At 41.2% G+C, this 17,296-nt stretch overlaps 1 long non-coding RNA gene across 1 annotated transcript; it reads left to right on the top strand.

Moving 5' to 3' along the window:
• The first annotated feature begins 811 nt into the window (after positions 1-811).
• LOC134132836 (uncharacterized) lies at positions 812-3,585 on the top strand. Its single transcript, XR_009957022.1, has 2 exons — positions 812-1,707; positions 2,562-3,585. It is a non-coding gene; the product is annotated as an uncharacterized LOC134132836 (long non-coding RNA).
• The last annotated feature ends 13,711 nt before the right edge of the window (positions 3,586-17,296 follow it).

The raw sequence follows: 17,296 nt of genomic DNA, 5'->3' as shown, positions 1-17,296 counted from the left end.
ATCAAAAGTTATTGAAAGAATGTTGATATCTCATTTTTCAATAAAGTTATGGACCAATGAAGTTTGTAGGTTTGTGTCCTGAAAGTTCAAAGGCCTATAACTTTTTTTTTTCCAACCCCCATTTTCACCAAATTTTGAGGACATGTTCACATTGAGTCCTAGAACATCCCCAAATTTTCCCAGAATATTTGAACATTAGGGGGCGCTGTGGTGATTCTGTGTATTTTTGGCCATTTCCTTCAATTTTTGCATTTACAAACGAACGAACTCCTCCGAGAGTTTAAATCCGATCCATTTCAAAATCTGGCAACTGGTTCCTGACACCCTTGGGGTCAAAAGTTATTAAAATCAAGAGTTTTCATAAAACTACCTGGGCGTGAGCTTGCGTGCAGTTTGGACAATTTTGGAAGATTTTTTTCCAAAATGTAAAATGGTATAACTCCAAGGAACATTGATATTTCTGGCTAGAAATGTATATTCATAATGCTTGTGTAGGCCTTTAAGTAATGCCATGCAGTGATTTTCGAAAAAGTATAGCGCCACCTATTGGCTTAGGTCAATGCAAAGTTTCTACATTTACATGTCCATTTCCTAGCCCTTTAATCTGATCAACTTCAAATCTGGGAATATAAGACGTAAGACTGTGACGATGGCTCACAGTGAGAATTAGGAGTTTTGGACCAACTTTGTGGCTGTGACGTCGCCATATTCGCATGAAAGTTCAAGCACATCTTCTGAGCCTCGGCACACTCCAAAACTCTTGAAAACCTCTGTGAGTATCCTACGTGATGACCTTTACAGACCTGATGTGCAGGTTTGGATCAAAAACGAAAAATTGCCTCCATTGCGCCCCCTGGAAGATTTTGACGAAGCCCCGCCCGCACCCTGTTTGACCGACAAGTCCGCTGATTTTTTACCATATGTATTAACGGGAGACTTAAAAAAGTCTCTGAGGAATTTTCTCTAAGACAAACAGGAAGGCAGTTATAATTTTTTTAGTGTGACTATTCCCTGTATTTTTGCAGGGGAGTGACGAATCCTATATCAGTGACATTTCGACTTCTCAAAACCATCAGAGGGTTTAGCTCTCCTGGTAAGCACCCGCCCCCCGATGCTATGGTCGTGAGTTCGTGTCCCGGTGAAAACACTTTTTTTTTCTCCTCTTTTTAAACGCGTGTCTTCTGATCTAACGAACGAAATGATTCAGTTTACTCTCCTTGCTGAGGTTATTAAATAACTGTACACTTAGAGCAGGGGTGTTAAACTATTTTGAGGTTAGGGCCACATACGGCTCCGTGGCACATGAACGGAATGATACATAGGACTGATGCGCTCTGCACTCAGCTGGCGGACGGCTGAGTGCGAGTAACAACACATCTAAACTGGAAAGATAACACGGACAGTTCAATCTAAATACATCTGGATTTAAATAGACGTATTCTGCAACATACGGGTGGAGATGCAAACACGTTTTGTGATGTTACTAGATGTTACGGGTTACTGTTAAGGTATAGAACTTCATTACCCAGCATTCCCTAGCACGTAGTCTCGCGTGAGTTCATGCTGTTGTCGCGAGAGTTTGCCATTGAAGCCCCGGCGTTGAACAGCTGCAGCTCGTATCCAGTCCGTATTTTATATTTTAAACTGCTAACTACACACCTATGCTTAAATCCAAACGGACTAAACCAAGTGGAAACGCTTTGGTAGGTGAGTGATGACTTTTTCCTTGTGCGTTCTTCAGTCTTACCCACTTAAATAGCGGGGATACTGTAAACATGCTATCACTGCCTCGGTGCTAACAGCTGCTTAAGGGACGTCCCGTCACAAACATCTCTTTTTTTCCGCGTCTCCGGCTGATCTAACGAACAAAGTGGTTCAGATTACTCTATTTTCTGAGGTTATTGACTTAAATAACTACACTTTAGAGCAGATTTGTCACACTAATTTGAGTTTACTGCCGGCTGTGGCTGCTGTACACTATTTAGCACAGCCCAGGGCAGCCTATGCTATACTTGAAGAACATCAACTAGCATACGTATTTTGTTCCTGTAAAGCTAACTACGGTAGCTTCACGGGAATAAAAGACCCCTCTTCACGCTATTAGCGCCACTTTGTTTACGTTTCCGTGTGCCCTAAATAACTTGGCCCGATTGAATCACTTTATTTACACACTATGAGTAGAACCGTGCTCGCAGCAGCTAACTAACTACTTTGTTGTTTAAAAGCGTCAGCTAAATGACACGTAATGTAATGTGCGTCTTCAATGCTTTTCAATATGTTATATATTCATTTCCTTCACAATGAGCATGAATCTAACATTAAATGATATGATTAATATGCCCCTCATTCCAATGAAATAATATACACACGTCAAGCTCATTATGGAGTTGAAACAACAAATTACTAAACTGTAAACAGTTAATATAAGAGAAAAAAATATTGTAATCAAGATAAATGTTTTTCAAAATGTGTGATTAACTAGTTAATTGTCTATAATCTGTTGACAGCCCTAATCGTATTCTGATAATACACCAAATACTACTGTAACTCTCTGCTGGCAGGTCTCCCTGCTGCCGCCATTCGACCACTGCAGCTCATCCAGAATGCAGCAGCTCGACTGGTCTTCAACCTTCCGAAATACTCCCACACCACTTCTCCGCTCTCTTCATTGGTTACGAGTGGCTGCCCGCATCCAGTTCAAAGCATTGTGACTGACGTACCACGCTGTGAATGGATCGGGACCAGTCTACATCTAGGACATGGTGAAACCCTACATCCCAACCCGCACACTCCGATCTGCATCTGCCAAGCGGCTTGTTCCTCCCTCACTGAGAGAAAAACACTCGGCGAGATGGCGACTCTTTGCTGTCCTGCTCCCAGATGGTGGAACGAGCTCTCCGATGACATCAGGACTGCAGAGAGCCTCTACATCTTCCGTCGAAAACTCAAGACACACCTTTTTAGACTCTACCTCGACTAAAACACTAGCAAACCGTAGCACTAACAAATGGTAGCACTTAAATTGTACTTATAATGGCACTTTTCTCTAACATGTTTTGAAACTGCCTATTTGATGAAAATGTACTTTCTTGTTACTTGTTCATCTGAGTTTGCATCTCTATGTGGAAATGCACTTATTGTACGTCGCTTTGGATAAAAGCGTCAGCACTTATTCAAGAAGACTCCTCATGTGACTTAAGATGTGTTTAATGAATCCAGAATGTTATATTTGTTCAGTATGCAGGGGCAGTGATTTATTTAGTCATATTTTGTTTTTTTTTACATGACAATATGGTTTGGTACATGCTGAGTTAATGAATATACATTCTAAAGTGCAATGTCCATATGTGAATGAGTTGTATACTTTTATCATAGTCAACATGGTACGGAAATATCCCTTATGTAGTTGGTCAATAGGAACTATAATAGGCAGTATTAACAGCTAAGTTAATTACGGGTGGATATTTCTGTGAATTAACCTTGATTGAGACTGCGTCTATAAGATATACAGGACAAGAAAAATGCACTGGATGTAAACTGTACGTGTGTTGAATCAATTATACGGACGCAAACTGGAGAACGAGACGAGCGTTTGCTGTGATTCTTGCGCTTCAGACTCTACCTTTATTTTACAGGAATGCATCTTTTTGTTATCGTGGTCATCGTGCCCGAGACCCCTAACGATTCCTCCGCAGGTCTTTTGCAGCTGGGCAACAGCCCGGCGTCGGTGGATTCCGTTCGCGAGGCCGCAGATTCAGGTTTGAATGGCAGCCCCGAGAGTGATTTGTTTAGTCTCTTTAGTCTTTTTTGACCCGCGAGCCCGGCCGCCCGCCGCCCCACCCCAACGTGCGAGAATAGGCGAAGGCCCGTTCATCGCTGCTTGCAGCTTTAATTAGGGCCTGAGCCGACTGCAAGTCGGGCGAAAGCCCTATTGAAATTGCAAGAATTATTATTTTTCTTCGTTATTATTTCGCCACTTCGAACGCACTTTTGGGGACTTTATCATGTTCAAAAACTCTTGAATTTTTGCACGCGCATCAGAAGTGCGCAAAATTGACGTATGATTCGGGTCCCGCAATTAGAGGAGAGAAAAAAGAACTCTCTAGCGCCCCCCAAAGTGGCCGCAATGTTAATTTTTTTTTTTACTTTTACCGATCGACCTGGAACCTTTTCACACAGGTGCTCTTGGATGTGCTGTACACAAAAAAAATTATGGTATGCAAATGCGCCTACCGTTTTATGGCCGCCATTTTGAATTTTGTGAAAAACACGTTTTTGCGAACTCCTCCCAGACGCTTGGTCCGATTCTTACGAAATCTTCGGCAAAATGATCGTTGGCTCGATGCGATCAAAAGTTATTGAAAGAATGTTGATATCTAATTTTTCAATAAAGTTATGGACCAATGAAGTTTATAGGTTTGTGTCCTGAAAATTCAAAGGCCTATAACTTTTTTTTTTTCTAACCGTCATTTTCACCAAATTTTGAGGACATGTTCACAATGAGTCCTAGAACATCCCCAAATTTTCCCAGAATATTTGAACATTAGGGGGCGCTGTGGTGATTCTGTGTATTTTTGGCCATTTCCTTCAATTTTTGCATTTACAAACGAACGAACTCCTCCGAGAGTTTAAATCCGATCCATTTAAAAATCTGGCAACTGGTTCCTGACACCCTTGGGGTCAAAAGTTATTAAAATCAAGAGTTTTCATAAAACTACCTGGGCGTGAGCGTGCGTGCAGTTTGGACAATTTTGGAAGATTTTTTTCCAGAACGGAAAATGGTATAACTCCAAGGAACATTGATATTTCTGGCTAGAAATGTATATTCATGATGCTTGTCTAGGCCTTTAAGTAATGCCATGCAGTGATTTTCGAAAAAGTATAGCGCCACCTATTGGCTTAGGTCAATGCAAAGTTTCTACATTTACATGTCCATTTCCTAGCCCTTTAATGTGATCAACTTCAAATCTGGGAATATAAGACGTAAGACGGTGACGATGGCTCACAGTGAGAATTGGGAGTTTTGGACCAACTTTGTTGCTGTGACGACGTCATCTTTGCATGAAAGTTCAAGCACATCTTCTGAGCCTCGGCACACTCCAAAACTCTTGAAAACCTCTGTGAGTATCCTACGTGATGACCTTTACAGACCTGATGTGCAGTTTTGGATCAAAAGTGAAAAATTGCCTCCATTGCGCCCCCTGGAAGATTTTGACGAAGCCCCGCCCGCACCCTGTTTGACCGACAAGTCCGCTGATTTTTTACCAAATGTATTAAAGGGAGACTTAAAAAAGTCTCTGAGGAATTTTCTCTAAAACAAACAGGAAGGCAGTTATAATTTTTTTAGTGTGAATATTACCTCAATTTTTGGCGGAGAGTGACCAATCCTATTTCAGTGAGTTTTCGAATTCTCACATCCATCTGGAAGAATAGCTCTGTGAGTAAGGTGTTGGCCCCCCGATGCAATGGTCGTCAGATCGACTCCCGACGAAATCATACTTTTTTTTTTTTTCTTCTTTTTTTAAACGTGTGTCCGGCTGATCTAACGGACAAAATGATTCAGTTTACTCTCCTTGCTGAGGTTATTAAATAACTGTACACGTTAGAGCAGCTGTGTCACACTCGTTTCAGCCACATACGGCTGCTGGGCACAGCTGCCGTATGTGTGGAGCTGGAGGGAGGAGCTGGCGTTGCAGCCCGGTACGGTCTGGACGGTGCAGCCGTTCGCCAGCGTGTCGCGAGTTTGACACATCTAACCTAGAAAAATAACACGGACAGTTCAATATATTTACATCTGAATTTAAATACACGTATTCTGCCACATACGGGTGGAGATGCAAACACGTTTTGGGATTTTACTAGATGTTACGGGGAACTGTTACGTTAAAGAACTCAATTACCCAGCAGTCTTTGTTGACGGACATGCGCAGAGTAGAGGGCGGCTCGTAGTGTCGCGTGAGTTAATGCTGTTATCGCGAGAGGTCGCCATTGAAGCCCCGGGGTTGAACAGCTGCAGCTCGTATCAAGTCCGTATTTTATATTTTAAACTGCTAGCTACACACCTATGCTTAAATCCAAACGGACTAAACCAAGTGGAAACGCTTTGGTAGGTGAGTGATGACTTTTTCCTTGTGCGTTCTTCAGTCTTACCCACTTAAATAGCGGGGATACTGTAAACATGCTAACACTAATTCGGTGCTATTAGCTGCTTAAGGGACGTCCCGTCACAAACATCTCTTTTTTTCCGCGTCTCCGGCTGATCTAACGAACAAAGTGGTTCAGATTACTCTATTTGCTGAGGTTATTGACTTAAATAACTACACTTTAGAGCAGATTTGTCACACTAATTTGAGTTTACTGCCGGCTGTGGCTGCTGTGCACTATTTAGCACAGCCCAGGGCAGCCTATGCTATGCTTGAAGAACATCAACTAGCATACGTATTTTGTTCCTGTAAAGCTAACTACGGTAGCTTCACGGGAATAAAAGACCCCTCTTCACGCTATTAGCGCCACTTTGTTTACGTTTCCGTGTGCCCTAAATAACTTGGCCCGATTGAATCACTTTATTTACACACTACTACTCGCAGCAGCTAACTAACTACTTTGTTGTTTAAAAGCGTCAGCTAAATGACACGTAATGTAATGTGCGTCTTCAATGCTTTTCAATGTTATATATTTATTTCCTTCACAATGAGCATGAATCTAACATTAAATGATATGATTAATATGCCCCTCATTCCAATGAAATAATATACACACGTCAAGCTCATTATGGAGTTGAAACAACAAATTACTAAACTGTAAACAGTTAATATAAGAGAAAAAAATATTGTTATCAAGATAAATGTTTTACAGAATGTGTGATTAACTAGTTAATTGTCTATAATCTGTTGACAGCCCTAATCGTATTCTGATAATACATGTTGGTGCTCAAATACTTTCAGATGCCACGTGCAAAGTCATGCCACCATCAATGGGAATGGCACATTGGACACGTGGCTTTCAACTCCAGCGAGGTGGGAAAGCATTTCTTTATGTATATTTTGTTCTGTCTGCATAATTGTAAAACACAGACACCCAACTAATTCTCTCCTTCCCCGACTCGGACACTCAGGTGGCGGCACGGATCTCTGCATGTCTGACTGACATCTCCCAGTGGATGTCCGCCCATCACCTGAAGATCAACCCCGACAAGACTGAACTACTTCTCTTCCCTGGAAAAAACTCGCCCACTCAGGACCTGACTGTTAACTTTGGCGAACACCGTTAACATCAGGAGAATACGACCCCTTCTCACTCAGAAGGCGGCGCAGGTACAGATTCAGGCTCTTGTCATCTCTCGCCTCGACTACTGTAACTCTCTGCTGGCGGGTCTCCCTGCTACCGCCATACGACCACTGCAGCTCATCCAGAATGCAGCAGCTCGACTGGTCTTCAACCTTCTGAAATACTCCCACACCACACCGCTTCTCCGTTCTCTTCATTGGTTACTAGTGGCTCCCCGCATCCAGTTCAAAGCATTGGTACTGACGTACCACGCTGTGAATGGATCGGGACCAGTCTACATCCGGGACATGGTTAAACCCTACATCCCAACCCACACACTCCGATCTGCATCTGCCACGCTGCTTGTTCCTCCCTCACTGAGAGAAAAGCACTCGACGAGATCGCGACTCTTTGCTGTCCTGGCTCCCAGATGGTGGAACGAGCTCTCTGATGACATCAGGACTGCAGAGAGCCTCTCCATCTTCCGTCGAAAACTCAAGACACACCTTTTTAGACTCTACCTTGACTAAAACACTAGCAAACCGTAGCACTAACAAATGGTAGCACTTAAATTGTACTTATAATGCCACTTATCTTTAACATGTTTTGAAACTGCTTAGTTAATGAAAAATGTACTTTCTTGTTACTTGTTCTTCTGAGTTTGTATCTCTATGTGGAAATGCACTTATTGTACGTCGCTTTGGATAAAAGCGTCAGCTAAATGACATGTAATGTAAAAGCCTTCTTCCTGTGTTCTTACAACAGCATTCCATTACATATCGATGTAATAATTTGGCCTTCTTTTTTTCTTCCAGCACACGGCACAGGTTGGCATCACAATCATGGCAAAGTTGACTGGACCACAGCGGAAAATTATCCTTCCAGAGAAGAAGTTATTTACTTCTACAACGAATGGAAGAGTTACAACTTCCAGATGACAGCTCGCCGCTCATCCTTCTGGGCAACTTGAACATCCGACAGAACTTATGTGACCTACTGCGTTTTATTTTCTCCTTTAGCTGTCATTTAAGTATTAAAATTCGCTGTATTTTTGCAAGAGAGGCACCAATCCTATTTGAGGGACGTTTCGATTGTGAAATTGTATTGGACCATATAGGTCATCTGCAGAGCGTTGGCCCCTGGCGCAGTAAACCAGGGTTTGATTCTTGGCATGCACAAGACTCCTCATGTGACTTAAAATGAATCCAGAATGCAATATTTGTTCAGTATGCAAGGGCAGTGATTTATTTAGTCATGTTTGGTCATGTTTTGGTTTTTTTTACATGACAATATGGTTTGGTACATGCTGAGTTAATGAATATACATTCTAAATTGCAATGTCCATATGTGAATAAGAGTTGTATATGTTTATCATAGTCAACATGGTGTGGAAATATCCCTTATGTAGTTGGTCAATGGGAACTATAGTAGGCCGTAATAACAGCTAAGGTAATTACAGGTGGATATTTCTGGGAATTAACCTTAAATGAGACTGCATTTATGATATCTAAGATATACAGGACAAGAAAAATGCACTGGATGTGTATATGTGTTGAATCAATTATACAGACGCAAACTGGAGAACGAGACAAGTGTTGCTGTGATACTTATTGTGGTCATCGTGCCCGAGACCCGTAACAATTACTCCGCAGGTCTTTTGCAGCGGGGCAACAGCCCGGCGTCGGTGGATTCCGTTCGCGAGGCCGCAGATTCGGGTTTGAATGGCAGCCCCGAGAGTGATTTGTTTAGTCTCTTTAGTCTTTTTTGACCCGCGAGCCCGGCCGACCGCCGCCCCACCCCGACGTGCGAGAATAGGCGAAGGCCCGTTCATCGCTGCTTGCAGCTTTAATTATTATTATTTCGCCACTTCGAACGCACTTTTGGGGACTTCATCATGTTCAAAAACTCTTGAATTTTTGCACGCGCATCAGAAGTGCGCAAAATTGACGTATGATTGGGGTCCCGCAATTAGAGGAGAAAAAAAAGAACTCTCTAGCGCCCCCCAAAGTGGCCGCAATGTTAATTGATTTTTTTACTTTTACCGATCGACCTGGAACCTTTTCACACAGGTGCTCTTGGATGTGCTGTACACAAAAAAAATTATGGTATGCAAATGCGCCTACCGTTTTATGGCCGCCATTTTGAATTTTGTGAAAAACACGTTTTTGCGAACTCCTCCCAGACGCTTGATCCGATTCTTACGAAATCTTCGGCAAAATGATCGTTGGCTCGATGCGATCAAAAGTTATTGAAAGAATGTTGATATCTCATTTTTCAATAAAGTTATGGACCAATGAAGTTTGTAGGTTTGTGTCCTGAAAGTTCAAAGTCCTATAACTTTTTTTTTTCCAACCCCCATTTTCACCAAATTTTGAGGACATGTTCACAATGAGTCCTAGAACATCCCCAAATTTTCCCAGAATATTTGAACATTAGGGGGCGCTGTAGTGATTCTGTGTATTTTTGGCCATTTCCTTCAATTTTTGCATTTACAAACGAACGAACTCCTCCGAGAGTTTAAATCCGATCCATTTAAAAATCTGGCAACTGGTTCCTGACAGCCTTGGGGTCAAAAGTTATTAAAATCAAGAGTTTTCATAAAACCACCTGGGCGTGAGCTTGCGTGCAGTTTGGACAATTTTGGACGATTTTTTTCCAAAATGTAAAATGGTATAACTCCAAGGAACATTGATATTTCTGGCTATAAATGTATATTCATGATGCTTGTGTAAGCCTTTAAGTAATGCCATGCAGTGATTTTCGAAAAAGTATAGCGCCACCTATTGGCTTAGGTCAATGCAAAGTTTGTACATTTACATGTCCATTTCCCAGCCCTTTAATCTGATCAACTTCAAATCTGGGAATATAAGACGTAAGACTGTGACGATGGCTCACAGTGAGAATTGGGAGTTTTGGACCAACTTTGTGGCTGTGACGTCGCCATATTCGCATGAAAGTTCAAGCACATCTTCTGAGCCTCGGCACACTCCAAAACTCTTGAAAACCTCTGTGAGTATCCTACGTGATGACCTTTACAGACCTGATGTGCAGTTTTGGATCAAAAGTGAAAAATTGCCTCCATTGCGCCCCCTGGAAGATTTTGACGAAGCCCCGCCCGCACCCTGTTTGACCGACAAGTCCGCTGATTTTTTACCAAATGTATTAAAGGGAGACTTAAAAAAGTCTCTGAGGAATTTTCTCTAAAACAAACAGGAAGGCAGTTATAATTTTTTTAGTGTGAATATTACCTGAATTTTTGGCGGAGAGTGACCAATCCTATTTGAGTGAGTTTTCGAATTCTCAAAGCCATCAGAGGGTTTAGCTCTCCTGGTAAGAGACCGCCCCCCGATCCTATGGTCGTGAGATCGAGTCCCGACGAAATCATACTTTTTTTTTTGTTACTTCTTTTTTTAAACGCGTGTCCGGCTGATCTAACGGACAAAATGATTCAGGTAACTCTCCTTGCTGAGGTTAAATAACTGTACACGTTAGAGCAGCTGTGTCACACTCGTTTCAGCCACATACGGCTGGCACAGCTGCCGTATGTGGAGCTGCTGGGAGACGTCAGTGAGCTGGCGTTTGCAGTCGGGTGGCGGACTGGTCTTTATTCAGTTCTTGCACTTTGTACATCGCCCCAACATAATTAATTAGACTCCTGATGTGACTTAAATTGTGTTTATTGAACAATGCTTCAAAATATTGTCTCCACAGATTGACCTCCCTGCCCTGACGCAATGTGTGTGAATCTTCTTTTTTTAGGTCACTTTTCGATTTCGTAATCACGGCTCGACACGTAGCTCCGTTGGTTAGACACAGGACTTTCAATATTTTGATCCGGGTTCGCTTCCCGTTAGAGCCATAGTGTTTTTTAGGGCCTGAGCCGACTGAAAGTCGGGCGAAAGCCCTATTGAAATTGCAAGAATTATTATTAGGGCCTGAGCCGACTGAAAGTCGGGCGAAAGCCCTATTGAAATTGCAAGAATTCTTCTTATTATTAGGGCCTGAGCCGACTGAAAGTCGGGCGAAAGCCCTATTGAAATTGCAAGAATTCTTCTTATTATTATTCTTATTATTTCACCACTTCAATCGCACTTTTGGGGCCTTTGCCATGTTCAAAAACTCTTGAATTTTTGCATGCGCTTCAGAAGTGCGAAAAATTTATATATTCTTGGGGTCGCGCAATTTGGCGATGAAAAGAAGTGCTCTCTAGCGCCCCCTAAAGTGCTGCCTCTGGGGACATTTTTGTCCACTTTTACGGATTGACTTGAAATTTTGCACACAGGTGCTCTTGGATGGGCTCTACAAAAAAGTCAATCATGGTATGCAAATGCGCCTACCGTTTTATGGCCGCCATTTTGAATTTTGTGAAAAACACGTTTTTGCGAACTCCTCCCAGACGCTTGGTCCGATTTTGACGAAATCTTCACCAAAATGATCATTGGCTCAATGCCATCAAAAGTTATTAAAAGCTTGTTGATATCTCATTGGGTTTTTAATTGATGGACCAATCAAGTTGTCGGGGGTGTGGCCTAAAAAGGAAAGACCAATAACTTAAAAAGTAAAAGGCCTGTCGCCACCAAATCTTTAGGACATGTTCACATTGGGTTGTAGAACTTCCCCTGAGAATTAAAATAAAATCGAACATTAGGGGGCGCTATGGTGATTTACTGTATTTTGGCCTTTTTTTCGCAATTTCCACCGTATTTTGGTTTTACAAACGAACGAACTCCTCCGAGAGTTTAAATCCGATCGATTTCAAAATCGGGCCAGTTGATCCTGACCCCCTTGGGGTCAAAAGTTATTAAAATCAAGAGTTTTCATAAAACTACCTGGGCGTGAGCTTGCGTGCAGTTTGGACGATTTTTGACGATTTTCCTCAAATATGTAAAATGGTATAACTCCAAGGAACATTGATATTTCTGGCTAGAAATTTTAATTCATGATGCTTGTGTAGGCCTATAAGTATTGCCATGAAAAGATTTTCGAAAAAGTATAGCGCCACCTATTGGCCTAGGTCAATGCAAAATTTCTACAGTCAGATGTCCATTTCCTAGCCCTTTAATCTGATCCCCTTCAAATCTGGGAATATAAACCTTAGTACTGTGATGATAGGTCACCGTGAATATTGGGAGTTTTGGACAAACTTTGTTGCCGTGACGACACCATCCTCGCATGAAAGTTCACGCACATCTTCTGAGCCTTGGAAAATTTCAAAACTCTTGAAAACCTCTGTGAGTGTCCTTAGTGATGGTCTTTACAGACTTGATGTGGAGTTTTGGTTCAAAAGTTAATAATTGCCTCCATTGCGCCCCCTGGAAGTTTTCGACGAAGCGGCGCCGGCACTCTGTTTGACTTACAAGTACGGTGGTTTTTGAGAAAATGTATTACAGAGAGACTTAAAAGAGTCTCTGAGGACTATGCTCTAAAACAAACAGGAAGTCAGTTATAACTCTATTAGTGTGAATATTCCCTGTAGATTTGAAGGAGAGTCACCAATCCTATTTGAGGAACGTTTCGAAGTACAAAATTGTATCAGAGCAGATAGCTCATCTGCAGAGCACTCGGCCCCTGGCGCTGGAGATGCGGGTTCGATTCCAGGTGCGGAAGATCTTTTTTTTTCACCTCTATTTCGGTTTTGCACTTTGTACATCGCCTCAACCTATTTATTAAGACTCCTGATGTGACTTGTCAACTTTTTGCAGGCCTTTTGCAGCTCGGCAATAGCCTTGTTTTACATGAGAATATGGTTCGGTACATGCTGAGATAATGAATATACATTCTAAAGTGCAATGTCCGTGCGAACAGCTGACGGGGGGCGCTTGTGGTAGCGGGGCAGCTATGGTTTAAATACACGTACTCACTGAAGCTAAAGTCTCTGAGGACTTTACTCTAAAACAAACAGGAAGTCAGTTACAATTGTTTTGGTGTGATCAAAACTGCTTTGATTCAGGTGCACTTAATGGAAACCACAGCTTTGAGACAGCTGTGCTTATTCATCCTGCATATCAGCAGAATGGGCATGAAAATAATTAATCAAGTTGGTCAAATGTCCCACTGTGACCGACATGACCGCTCTTCAACATGGCACGCGGGGCAGTGGGGATTCGAACCACAATATTTGTGGCTCACAGTAATCCATACGACACTATCACCTGGTGATCTCTTCCTGTAGTGGCCATTAGTCCTCCTAACTAATAAATTGTTCTTGTTGTGTAATTATTAACTAACTTTACATTTTGTTGTGTCTTAGGGAGCCAGGAGAAGGCAGCATCCATCTGAAGGAGAACAATGTCTGGGGACATTTAGCTTCTATAGCTTGGACATATTCTGTTACAGTTGAAATAGCTTGTATCCCATGCAATAAAAAATAAGAAGTCCTTGCATACAAGTAAATACTTTTGTTTGCTGATGTGATTATTGACATTATCTCCTCTGCCTTAAGATTGCAATATTACTTTTAGCTGGCTTAACTGATTTAATTTGAATTTACCAATATATAATGCCATGGAGAAGCGTATCACTAATCTAAGTGATATAAGGAGAAGATTATCCTCCCTATGTTTTTTGGGGTTTTAAAGCTTTTACTGTTAAGTGCAGCAGGTTGCTAGGCAACCACAGCAGCCCAGGTAAAGCTGATGACGCAAGCAGGAAGTCCCCCCACATTTCAGAGACCGCTCGGTTCAGCCTACGCGGTTGTCCCAGGGCTACTGCAAGGGTTGGTGAAGGCTGGAGGCTACAAGGATGCAGCCTAGGCAATTAAGACAGCTACAGTGTTGCTAACATTTTAAATAAATAATGTCCATAGTATAACATACAGAGCTCTCTCTGTTCCTCTTTTCTTCATCTTTAAAAGTTCTCTTTTAACACATATTGTTGATATATGTACCCCCAATATACAATACACAACTGCATGCTGTCCATACATATTACAAATTTAATTACACAACAACAAACAGCAGCAACAGTAAGAATAGGAACATTGAAATTAACAATAAAAAAAATTAAAAATCTTCTTTAAAGATATCCTCTGTTTCACGATCTGCCTCAGCCATCTCGCTGTCCGTCAAAGCATCTGCAGAGATTAAATAGGGAAAATATCTATTCTTTCATAATGTCATCAACAAAAAATACATTTACAATCTTACAATTCACACAGCCAATCAAAATATTTAATATTCAGTTCATGAATTTTCATTAATGTGATAATAATATCACATGGTTAACCTGTCTTGGAGTTTTGATAGTTTGAGATGTAACAAATAATATGGCATGTTTTTCTCTTAATCCTAGTACTTGTAAGTCACTTTGGATAAAAGCATCAGCTAAAGGAAATATTATGTAGTGTAAGATGTAAGAACTGCTTTTGAGTTCATTCATTGCAGATTGTCACACTTACCATCACCATTACCACTGCGTTCCTGCTCCACCACCATTAATCTAGCCTTTGTGGCTGCTACCTCTTTTCTAAGGTCCATCAATTCCTGCTTCATGGCCTCCACCTGCTTTTCAGCCGCTCGCCGCCTCCTAACCTGCCTCACCAGGACCTGCATGACCTTTAGATTGCAATCTAAAGATTGCACATACAGGTCCTGGCGAGTTACCGCCTGATCAAGGCACGCATACTGAAATTAAAAACAAACAAATGTACATATTGGTCATTTTTTAATACCAACTTGGTTCTATGGTGCATATTATATCATATCAAAATGATTATTATAAATTACAATATCTGTGTTCTGTATTGTAGGATTTCTTGCAAGAAAAATATGTTTACAAATGTGTGTTTAATGCACAACTTCAACCATGACGCCAATGAAGTATTATTACCCATCAATAGCTCTATAATGTTATACAAACACAAAGAAATAGATAATATGCCACTCAAATAAATATCAACACATGTACTTACAGTTTGAATTTGGCACGCCTGCCTCACTTTCTCCACCTCCTCATCGTTGATTTGGGGGAATTTTGTTGGACTTTGCATTCTCTAATGATCAACAAAACACGTAAAACACATAAAAGATAAAATAACTCAACAGGCCAAACACTACATACCACATTTTCAACATTAATTTCCACAGATTCCAATGTATAACAGAGGTACTACAATTTCAGGATTAACTACTTTACCTAACAATTAATTTCAAACAAGACATTTCTCTCAATCTCTGGAAAATACATAAAATGAACGATACTTCTAAACTACAAAATAGGTAGTGCACAATATAGCTCTGAACAATAGTGTCATTCATTACAACATTAGCATTAAATCAAAAATACTCATGGATACTTACAAATGTATAGCTATACGTAGTGCACAATAAAGCTCTGAACAACGGTGTCATTCATTACAATATAAGCATTAAATCAATATACTCATGGATACTTACGAATGTATAGCTGGATGTGATGAATAAAAATAGCGCCACTCGTCCTCTTTCAAATCCTGCTGACGGTTAGCTGCATTTCGACTTCACCGCAAAGCCCCTCCCATCACACCCAAGCTGATTGGGCTATAATATAGCTCCTGAAGTTCAAAAATGCAAATCTCAAAAATGCATTATTTTATTATTACAATTAATTAATACATATAAACTTAATTTGTGTTCAAGCGTGAAAGTTACATAGAAACTTAATTAATTCTTTCTATTTTTAAAAACAGCACCGCCGACGAAAATGAAGAAAAAAAAAAAAAGCGAGTGAGCCTCTCACTCCGGCCACCGTAGGCAGACAGCTAGCTGTCAGTCCGGCTGCTAACTGGATTATGACAGCTGCATACACAGTTTAAGTTTTACCATGTAGAACGGTAACATGAGATATTATTCTGGAAGCATTTATTTCTACAAGTGGGCTAGAGGCTGGTGGAAATGACGTGAAAGGTTTTGTTTGGCCATCGGATACTTTCTAATGAACGCAACTAGCTTGCGCATATTACAAGGTAAGTAAAAAACGTTGGGCTGTCTGAATGATTGCCTTAATCAAAGAGATTATTGCCATCTACGATTACTTATTAACTTGATCTAGATCAATACTGTTCAGAACCTTTTAATACAGTTAACGCAACTTCCGGTGGTGGGCGTTGTGTCCAGACGCGAGTCCACACGGCTGCGTGCCAGCAGTCATTTAGAAGGGAGAGAGCGACACACAAGTTTAAGATGGAGAGAGCTTTTTTCATTGGAAGTAAAACGAACAGAGACAAGACATACAGCGGGGACCTGTGCAGAGGAATTACTCAGCGTGTCAACCAGAAGGGGGGTGAGTGACAAACGGACCGCGTTAGTACTGATAGTGCCCGTAACATGTTGGTATCTGCTAGGCTAAGCTAAGCTGCTAGGCTACTTCTGTCAACATCTATCCTGCAGAGGACCGCCCTGTGTACCGTTGTGGTTTTGAAACGTCGTGGCAAAACGTTAGGAGATTCTTACTTCAAAGGCAGTTGTCAAGTGATGGAGAGTTTAGAGAAAAGTGCACGAGGACAGTAGGAAGAGTCGCTTGTAAACACGTTCTACACGTGTGTTAGTTTGGTGTTCCAAAATACAATAGAACAACAACATGTATTTCAGTATACATGCTGTCCGAAGTGAATACTCGTTAATTTAGACAAATTTGTTTTGAAAAGTAAAACGCAGGTTTAATCGTGATTTAATTAATTTAAAAATGTGAGAAATAAAGGACAAATTAAGTCAGTGGTACAAGTAAATGAAGAACATGTAATATGTGCGGTCATTAGCTTTAAATAACAACGGTTCTTGCCGTGAGGTTAAGCACCTTATTTGTGCAATTCCTTTTACGGTCCGTATTCTTAAACACTAACGACTCTTATTTTGACAACTTCTACCGGATGTCACTATGGTGTGTATATATACGACTCTCCAACGGTCGCTCTTCCTCTTTGAATTTCGTCTGATTTTCAAGGAACCACACCCTGAGCTCTGTACTTTTTAAAAAATTGTACCCTGCTTAATCCACACAAATACTTACACTACCACACACTGAGAGATACTCTTGATTCCACCAATCGCCTGAA

The sequence above is a fragment of the Pungitius pungitius genome, chromosome 10 (genome assembly GCF_949316345.1).
Source record: "Pungitius pungitius chromosome 10, fPunPun2.1, whole genome shotgun sequence".
Taxonomy (NCBI): Eukaryota; Metazoa; Chordata; class Actinopteri; order Perciformes; family Gasterosteidae; genus Pungitius; species Pungitius pungitius.
The sequence above is the reverse complement of the archived record's forward strand: the minus strand, read 5'-3'. Positions and strand labels throughout refer to the sequence as shown.